Source organism: Rhea americana, unplaced genomic scaffold (assembly GCF_003343005.1).
Source record: "Rhea americana isolate MKP2758 unplaced genomic scaffold, rheAme1 scaffold_205, whole genome shotgun sequence".
Classification (NCBI taxonomy): Eukaryota; Metazoa; Chordata; class Aves; order Rheiformes; family Rheidae; genus Rhea; species Rhea americana.
The window spans coordinates 758,767-769,234 of NW_028186206.1; the positions used below are offsets into that span (position 1 = coordinate 758,767).

At 38.2% G+C, this 10,468-nt stretch overlaps 1 long non-coding RNA gene across 1 annotated transcript in view; it reads right to left on the minus strand.

Moving 5' to 3' along the window:
* Nucleotides 1–5,513: 5,513 nt before the first annotated feature.
* LOC146596228 (uncharacterized) overlaps nt 5,514–10,468 on the minus strand; it is a 7,746-nt gene continuing 2,791 nt past the window's right edge. Inside the window, exons 2-3 of the long non-coding RNA XR_014895778.1 lie at nt 9,886–9,961; nt 5,514–7,967 (exon numbers count right to left, since the gene is read on the minus strand). This is a non-coding gene — a long non-coding RNA (uncharacterized LOC146596228). The remainder of the gene's footprint in view (nt 7,968–9,885; nt 9,962–10,468) is intronic.

The window sequence follows — 10,468 nt, forward strand, 5'->3', positions numbered from 1 at the left end:
TGATTACGATACTGGCACTGTGCAAAAATCTTTGTATTCTATATTAATTGCAAAATAGATAAGTTACAGAGTTCAAGAGGTAATCAAAACCAGACTCATTTTCCATTTGCATTATTTCAAGAATAAACTCATTGGAATTACTTTTTGGACTAATTCTATTCACCATCTTTGGCCATGATGAAAACAAAAAGTCATTACCAGGAAATTTTATAGGTAAAAATTTGGTGGCAGAAGAAATAAATAAAATGGCACAATCATGCTACACTATAACCCAACCAATTTATAATTCATGCCTGCTTGACAAATGTACATTCTACTAATGACAAATAAAAGTTTATACATATTGGAACAAAAAGTAAGCTATATTTACAAATTTGGAGACTGTATCTTCAACTCTGAAAGAAATCTTGGCAGATAAACTGAACATGGAGGAGGAAAGAAGCACTACGGGACGGAAATATTCAGCTTCATCCAGGGCAAACCCAAATATTCTGTTAAATACAGCAAGATACCAGTGTGGTGTGTCTCTTTAATAAGCTTGTATTGGAAAAACATAATATCCAATGGAAGATCTTATGAGGAATCACTCAGGCCTAGAGCCTCATGGCAAGATATACACAAAATGAAAATTTTGGTAGTAGCAATATAYTTGCCCATATTTGCTCCACACTTCAAAAAGGAAGAGGGAAGAGCATGCTCTTGTTCAGCTCATGCTGTAACCCTCTCATCAGTAATAACATTCCTGCTATGTACAGCTCTGACATCCTTACTTAGGATGTTTGTAAACTTGAAAGAAACTTTAGGAACAACTGATACAGCAATCTTGCCTTATTGTTAGAAACAAAAGAAGCTCAATGAGCTTAACAAAAGAAAGATGAAGTACTTTGATCCCAGTCTTTAAACACATTCACTGAACCCTGTCCAGTGCTAAAGGCTTTCTAATCCAGCAAAGATTAAACCAGGGAAGGCAAAGCCAAATTCAAAACACAGATAAAACTCTTCACCTGAACAGGGAGGGTTGCTATAGATGTGGTGAACTCTTCATTCTCTGAACTCTTTAAAAACAAATCAGGTATCTTTCTAATGAAATTCTCTTAGAAAAAATGGCCTTCAAGCATTTACAAGGGGTCCTTTATGGTCAAAGTTAACACTGAATGGGATTAGGTCACAAAAAAAAAGTTAGGCTTTTCTTGTCTTAAAGTCTATGAGACGATGACATTGAAACATGCTGTGGTTTACTCTAAGCACATTTTGTAAAAGATTGTTTAAGTGTTACTATGCCCTTACTGACATATTGTTATTTTCATGTAAATGGTCTATTGTTGTAACAGCATTTTGACTGCTGTCATAGGACTCAGATATTTAACGAAATATAATTTAACTGGGATATAAGAAATAGAGAAATTCAATAGCTGATTGGCTCTGTATGAGCTGCAGAGAATTTGACAGAGGCTAAAAAATATTCATATAATTCTCCACTGTCAAACTGGCCTGAAACCCCAGTTGTTTTTTATGAGAGCTAAGATTCTATAATGTTCTTCCAATTTTTAACTATCGGGTATATTAGTTTATGAGGCTGAGCAAGAAAAGACTTTGTTTATTACCCTTTCATTAAACTCTTCACAAACTCCAACACTGGAGAGTAAAGCACATGAATATTATCACAAAACATATATATTTATTACTTTCCAATTTCCTCAGCACTTGACAGTCTACTTGATAACTGTTGAATTTTCATTACTTTCACTGATTTGATCAACTCTTTTAGTTCAGCACCTGAGCAAACTGAGAAGTGAAAAGGCAAAATAGAATTCCCAAAGCCTTTCATAAAGAACTTGTCTTCATAACAAAATCCTCCAGCAAAATTATGCTGCTGTAGTTATGACAGTATAACTTCCCATGTGGACACTTGTATTATAAAGACATTCATACAAGATTAAAAAGTGTCCACAAGGCATAATTATACTATTATAGTCTCTACTATATTTCTTCATATAGAAACAATCTTTTAAAGTTGAAAAGAGAGGTTATGTGGGAGAAAAAGAAAAATAAACAACATACATACCTTTGATTTCTGAAAGCAGAAATCTTACGTAGTTTTCTCTTCCTTGGTTGTAACATACTACACAAGCATGTACAAAAAAGATCACCAATATGAAAACAAAGGTTCCTCAAATGATTCATTTTACTGCCCTCCTGTCAAAGCCTATTGAGACAAAATGATATCACAATAACTGAAGGACATCACCAAGGTTTGGGAATTTTTAAAGATCTAGGTCATTTTTTCTTTTAGTATTGTTGGTACAATTGATCTGTGGCATATATGATCATCAATTCAGCAAAGAAGCTTCTGTAAGCAATACTTAAGTACTAGATTGCTTTGTGCCACTGCATAAGAATGGATCTGGGGTCTCAACAGCATAATGAGAGGGGAAATTACATAATTACAGTAGTTTTTGTGTTCTCTATATAAAAGATGAACATATCTGATCTTATCCTAGTTCCTTTGCCTTGTAGCTATWCGTTTAGAAAGTATGACTGCCAGTTCTCAGCATTTGCTTAAACTTATAAAAAGCAAAAAAATATGTCAGTACAAGAGTTAATGATTAAGGCATCCAAAAAATCACTATTCTTTTCAGAAAGACTGCACATAAGGGGTTAGAAAAATAGAGTCTGCAGAAGCAAACTAATTTTAACTCTGCATTTCCCTCAGGTTCTCATTATGAAAGAAAACTAAGGTTGTCTGGATAACTTCAACTGCATTATTTTCTTTCTTAATATACTTCATTTTATTGAAGTTCAACGTTTTCATTACCTTTTCTAGGTTTCAGTGAGTTTTTTTGCATAGCTAATGCATTTCTAAGATGTTTTAATAAAAATATTCTCATATGTGCATTCAGCTTTTTACAGAGTTTCTTGGCAGGATATTTTGTTGGATTTCTTTTAATTTTTCAAAATGTTATACATGAGCACTAAGAATCACACAGATATGGCTTTAGTAATCAAAACATACATGGTAAAACAGTTATACTGCTTTTCAGTGTCTTTGTACCATCGTAATACCACAAATAGTCAAAAGCAATGAAGGTTATCATTAATGTACAGTTGATCGTTAGATCAGAAATTTTCCTTTCATAAGAGGACTAGAGAGTTCTTATTTCTGAGTCCCAGCTAGAGTTAGGCAGATTTAGATGAAGGAAGTAGGCAAACAGTAAAATAGCTGAAAGCCTCCCTATCAGTTACCTTGTTGCCTATTCAGAAATTCAACTTACCAGCTTTAAGGGGACAAAAAAAGAGAGAGAGAGAGAGAGAGAGAGAGAGAGAGAGAGAGAGAAGCTGTGGAACCACCAACCAGCAGCTAAGTGTTGAGAGCATTATTCATCTGCCATATAGCAGACCTGAGTTCAACTCGCTCCTCTGCCACACCACATCCAGGCCAACCTCTTCTACCTTGCAGAGGCACGGCCTGATCTTTGGGCTTGTTATTCTCATCATTAGTGTCATAAWTGTTCAACTGTTTTGTAAAGATACTATAAGTTCTTGATAAGTGAGAATGAGAGCATCCTACCCTCAAGAGACCCAGAGGTTCATGACTGGGCTCTTTGAGGTCACAACAGCCAGCTTCACAGTTTTTGATCTCACCCTGGTTATTGCACATATAATCATAATTATTTGCAATGACAAGGTTAAAGAGTTTTCTTAATTTCAGTCAAGATTTCTTTAATTCTAGCCTGTGCATAAAAGTTTGATTTTAGTTATATGATGAATCTGAAGCACCTTATTGCTAATTTCTAAAATGATTCCAAACAGACTAATTAAAACCACAAATCTCTTACAGAAGCCATTGAAAATAATCTTACTGAAAYAATGGATGCTCTTCTAAAGTTACAGAACATCCATCTTATACTCAAAGATGAAATAACATCAAGAGAATACATTTTGCATGTATACACATCAGACGGKTCGTCCTTGCTTTTCGTACAAGACAAATGCTCAGAAGGGGAACTTGCTCCTCTATCATTTCTCAGTGGTTTAATAAGTAAACTTTGACAAATCTTCATAGCAACTTAAAGTACCAACCTTAACAGTCTGCTAGGGTGCAAACACATACTCCTGTTTAACTTGCTACAATGTCTGTACACTTCAGCAGAGGGGAGATCTAGCCACAAACACATGCTTGCTTCCTCCCATTGCATTTGCTATAGGGGCTACAGCACTCCCTTCAGCATAAATGAACTCCATTGCAAAGTTTCTTTATTCAAGAATTTCCACTCGGAGATCTCCTCTGGTCTTTTAGCTCATCTCTCACATGTGGTCAGAGTATGGTGTGCAACCCTCCAGAACAGATTATCCCAAGACWGGAACCAAAATGTAGTTCTTAGCACAAGTCAGTTACACTAGTTTCTGGAGACAGAAATTTCAGGAAGCCTCCACAGYAGCCAGATATATAAATACACACTGAACACTCATGCAATTAATAAAGATGTCTCATGCATTCTTTACAACAGAACCCAAACTTACCCATAGAGCTGTGACCACCACCTTCATGTTTGGTAAATAGTGGCAGCTGTGTCTGAATTGTACATAGAAAKGAAGACTAGAAAATACTGTATTCTTACTACAGAGGAAGGCATTGCTGGACAAACTGTTCTTCTGCATGTGACAGACAGGAAAAAATCAACAGTAAAATCCTCGTATTCTCTACCATAGGAATCGTTTGTCTTATGCATTGGCAATATAACCAAATTAACCAGTCATATTATCAGGACTACTACAAATGCTATCTGATATGTGAGTACATCAGCAACAACATAGGCTTTAAAATCCTACATCATTTTGAGAACTGAAGAGAGATCTCATCTGAAGCGCCTACTTTTTGAACACTTAGCATTTGTCATGAAACCTATGATAACGTTGGCAACCGTTTCCAGTTAGCACCAGTCCCCTTTGTGCAAACCTCTGCCTAAACAGAGAACTAAGAGATGGTCTCATCCTCACTGAATTTGAAACATAGTTGCTCTACTGGATAATTATTCCAATCCTGGACAAAACATGGTAAGAGCACAGAATTCTGCAGCATATAGAAAATAAGCTCTTCACAATTTTGTAGGCTATACACATGCAGACATTCTATCACTTTTCAGTAACTCAAGCTTACATTATGTCTACAGACTTACAGTAAGATGAGATAGTCACAGTATTTAAAMCTTTAAACAATCTATGCTGCAAATCTGCCAGCCTCCTGTTCCTCAGAATGTTTCATCTCAGTTAAAAATTATCAGTTCCCATGGATAAGAGCAGCGAGGTATATGGCTGCCTGTAATGCATTCCACCAGACAGCCTTTATGAATATTTTAGCTGAACTTTCTTCTGTCCTTGTTGTTCTTGCCAACCACATGCAGAACATTTTAGAGACAACAGCAATTCCCCTGGGTTTTACATGCAGTACTATTCAATTCTCAACAATAAAAAATCCTCTTTCTAAACTGAGTTTCATCTCATATTTTTCTTCAGCCTAAACTACAATTAATACCAAGAACTTGTACTGCACAGCTGAGAAACTAGCAGAAATTGCCACATTCAATTAGTACAGCAGCAGCAGCACACTGGAAATAGGACTTCATTCACTTTAATTCACTAGTTGGTTGCCATAAATACTTTTCTGTAAAACATGGAATTTTTAATACTCCACAGACATTATTTTTCTTTCATGAAGATGTTTGTTTACTTTGGCAGTGATTCTCTTGGGACAAACTCTAATGGGTTCCACTACCAAAAAACCCCCAAACAAAAAAGAAACAGAAACAGCCACTAGGAAGTAAGAAAATATTAGTCTAATATGCTGGTTAACTCCAGGGCAAAAAGCAGGGGAGGGGAAAGAGTAAATCACTGGTTTGCATTCTTGTGACCAGAACCCATATCCTTAAAGTTCAGCAGGCAGCACAACCCTCGTGATGTAAGTGGGACTTTGAATAAAGGACAAAGGGCTGCCCATCTACTGTGAATTTTAAAATTGGGGTCTAGAATTTTACCCTTTAAAAAAAAAACAACTATAATACGGGCACAAGGAGAACAGAACAGAGCAAATTACGTCAATCTATGGCGTTAGGTTTTCTCTGCTTTTAACTTCAGCCTGACACACAATGATCAAACAAAGGTTTCCTTCCCAATTTTATTACATCTGGACCATTAATTTTTCTTTTTATGAAAAAAAAGCACGAGGAAAATACGTAAGCTACTGTGAATCAACAGAATGCCCACTATTGAGAGGAAAAAACTTGCCTACCTCCTTCATGGGAATGTATGGAGATCATTATTTCCAGAGTTTAAAAAATCAAGAACAGAGAGATAGTACATAAAACACACTGATACAAAACTGCAGACCTCTTTTTCCTGTGAAATGTAAAACCACATCATCTTCTTTTCTATATGAATAATCCGCAGCCCTTTTGGGGGGGGGGGGAAGCCATTAACGAAAGCCAACTTTAAGGTTAGGAGGAAGCAGCTCTATCAGAAGTGCAGCTAGTCATATATTTTTGTTTCCAGTTATAACAATGTGCTGTTCCTGGAATGCACATGCAGTCCCTTCTCAAAGCTTAAGCTGAGGAATGAAGCAGATACATGTCATAGACCACAGGACACCGGACTGCACTTCCTTAAAGCAGCCTGATCATAGGTAAGACGGAAATAGATCCCTTTACAGAGCCCTTGGGACGAGCACAGGACAGAGCTACTTACACAGAGAATTCTGAAAAAKGAGCCCAGGAAAAAAACAGAGAAGAGGATGGGGAAATGAAGTAAATTAGTAAAGGGGGGGGGAAGCAGCTGATATTAAAAGCCTGATTTTCTTGGAAAACTTGGAAGAGGGGTCACACGGACTGGTAAATCACGGAAAAATTCTATAAATATTGTGGGCTGTGGAAACAGTTATTTGTTGCATTACAAGAAGGCCATGACTCTCTGTGCTGAACCACTCCACAACACAAAGGTTTTTTGAAGCTAGTGCTAACTAGTTGTAGCCATGTTTACTTTTAATATGTATAAATTTGCCAGAAAAGAAGCATTTAATATTGAGGTAAGAGCAAAGATAATTTTCATGTTAATGTGCTATTTGCAGCCCGTATTTAAGATCTCAGCCGCTGCGATTTTCCAACTAACGAATGGGAGGTAAACAGCAGATTCTGGCAGCAGTCTGAGTTATTTTCTTTTTTATATGTTAGATTCACGATATTCTGGTATTTCAGTACTAATTTGCATAATGAGGAAGCACTGAAGTAGCTCYGCATTCATGAAAGACTCTACATACCATAGTTACGTTTTATCATTTTCATGACTTATATTCCCCAAAATGGTAACAGGTGTTTGATGGTGTCTAATTAGAAAAAGATACAGATTCTGCCCTCAAAAACTTATGCTTTCTAGAGAAACTAAACCCACAGACTGTTCAGAGACAGGCAGCATCTTGGCACAGTCCCTTTCACCTCTTCTAACTGCTAATAGGAGCTTTCTGCTCAAGCAAAAAATACAACAGTGCACCATGTCAGACCAAAATCCTCTCACGCACTACCTTCTCTCTGGCACTGGCAAGTAGCAGGTGTCCTTCTTGTTTTATAAAAGAAGAACTGAAGTTGTACGTGATACTTTCTGGAAGAGGCGATAACTGCTCGGGGGCAACATTCAGAAGCCGCGGCCTTGAGGATCCCTTTCATGTCTTCCATGTTCCAGTCACAGCTGCTTTGGAACCACTGCCGTGCAGTTTATTGCGATTTGTCTGTCCATTTTCTCTTCTACAGCATTGCTGGTTCAGTTTGGCACAAAGAATTTAGCACACAATATGAACTATGATTCTGCAGAACACGGGATGAAGAAAGATGTTCGTTGTCGGTAAGTCTCTGACTGAAACCCCATAGAGTTGTCAGCCCTGGCTCCACCATGGGCCTCTTAGGTGAGGCTGATGCCTGGCACGTCTGTTACAACAGATACACAGAAGCATGTTGATTAATAGTTATGGGAACCGTAACTTAGGTTACATTCAGTTTTACCAAATTACTGACAGCTTGTTTTGCAACATCTGTTTTTTTTTTAATTTACATATTATATGTAGTAATATTACATATAGTTTAGCATTCATTTCTCCTAAATGTTAGTTGTCTAGTCAAAGCTACCCCACGTGGCTCACCAGCAAACATTACAACCCTGCTTTCCCAGCTCACTGAGATTAGGGATTTAGCTAGAATGTTCTCTCCTTCAGACCCATGCCAGGGAATATGCAGTCAAAGTACCTCGCTATTCCATAAATTCAAAAAAGACAAATCTAAGAAGTTCCTGAATTGCAAATGGCCATAAATTTTTTTCAGATGTCTATTTTCAGACACTCTCTTTATTGCTTTCTTACTATCCCAACTCAAAAAAGTTCTCAAACTTCTCCTATGAAGGGAGTATTTAAGGAAAAAGAAATCAGGGAGAAATCAAATGATCACACATCAAAAAAACACACATCATCATCAAAAAAATAAAGGGAGGGGGTGTGAAAGCCAAAGGGTAAAAAATAGAAAAATTGGGAATGGGGAAGGAAACCAGARCACTGTGGATGGAACCCATTATTTCTTGAAGACACCAGCAAGCCAGTTAAAGAGACTTGATTTGGTAGAGAAGCTAGATATTCTGGCATACACCAAAAGTTAAGGGCTATAGGGGTCTCACATCACAGGCAGGATATACAGCTGCAAAGACTCTTGGTTTGACTTGGTACAACTGGTCTTATTTTTAGAGTCAAGAAGCAATGAGCATTAGAAGCATCAAAGAACTTGTGGATCCTGCAGTAAGATCTAGCCATAAGCTTTTCTTATAATCAACAGGGCAAAAGGTTAAGTTTCTCTCTTTAAAGGTGCCTATTTTAGGGTAGGATGAATCATCCTTTGGTAACACCTGTCTTGTGTTTGTAGAGGAAGATTCAGAGTGCTTATTTTCTACATGGTTAAAATTAGATGAGATTCATCCCATGAATGTTGTTTTAATAAACTTGGAAATTACAGGAGTGTGATTGTGGTAGACAGATAACACAGTAGAGATAAGCCCTCATGGAGGCTCTGAGTAAGTATTATTGTACTTAAGCCAACTTTAGAAATACAGGCAACACAGTAGCTGTTTTGAAGGAAGAATCACTAGAGTATGGACTCAGTTCAAAGGGAAAGGGCAGAGGAGCTGACCATTTACAAAAACAACAACCAAATGAGTTCCTACACACTTTATAGAAACAGGTTGTTGGCTGTAGGAGAGACACACTGAAGCATTACTTCCACTCTCATTAGACACCAGAGAATGCACACTGAGAAGAATCTCTCCAAAGGCCTCAGGTAGAGGACAACTTCTGTTCAGGCTTGCACCTGAGTATCAGATGCATGACAAATTCAAAGGGAAGCCAGATGCTACCAGTTCCACAGCTCACAAAATTGAAGTTTATGAGAAGGACTGCCGCCAGAAAGCAGCTGACTATTCAGGGAGTTCTTGGCTGGCAACATTTACTCAGTATGTGATCATCAGTAGGCCCTTGGTCTGCACTCTATTTTTTAGCACTTTCAAGAAAAATGGCAACAAATTTCTTGAAACAGAATGGTCTCCAATATAATCAATTATTCTCAACTACTATGCCATGACACAGCAAAGACATAGAAGAATAGTTTCAGTGTTTGCTGCAAATCTGTTGTCAAGTTAACCCTAAAAAGTCACATGGATAYGCAAATACACACACCCACACAGGTTTACTCCTAAATATAAAATCACAATCACATCAAAAATGACTGCAGGCACTGAATCAAGGTTTTTTTGTACATTTTTATATGCATATAACAAGCAGATACTGATTTAACAAAAAAGAACTGTTACACTGGGTGAGTCCAAAGGTCCATCAGCCAAATGGAAAGCAGCCATCCACTCTTTGACAGCGGCCACTAATGGATGCCTAGAGAGAAGTACAATAGGTCATGCATATAACGACACCTCCCCAATGCATTCAATAGATGTGCATTAACTCTCACTGAACAACAGCTTTCCTGGAGCAAAAGCAAGCTCAGTTATTCTCTTAAGGAATATCTACATCCACAAGCACATTAAATCTGTAATTGCCAAGCTATTTATTTGTGTGCGTTAAGCCCCGTTGCCAAGAGTTCATCAGGAATAAAAAGTGAAAATCCGAAGTTTAGTGTCATGTCTGTCCAGGAACTATCTCAAAAGGCAACAGTACGTGCCACACCTTCCCCTGAAGATAGTTGGGGGCCTCTCAGGAGGCCAGCATGACCCGGCTGCGTGGTCTGGAGGCAGGGGCGCAGGGAAGAGCCCAGGCAGGCTGAGCCAACGGCTCAGACTCCACGGCGCCAGGGGGCCACGAGTGTCCGCGTCGGGCTAACAGTGCCCGTGGGCCGCCGCCTCAGCCACGCTGCGCGCACGCGGGCCTGCCCCTGCCGCCCAG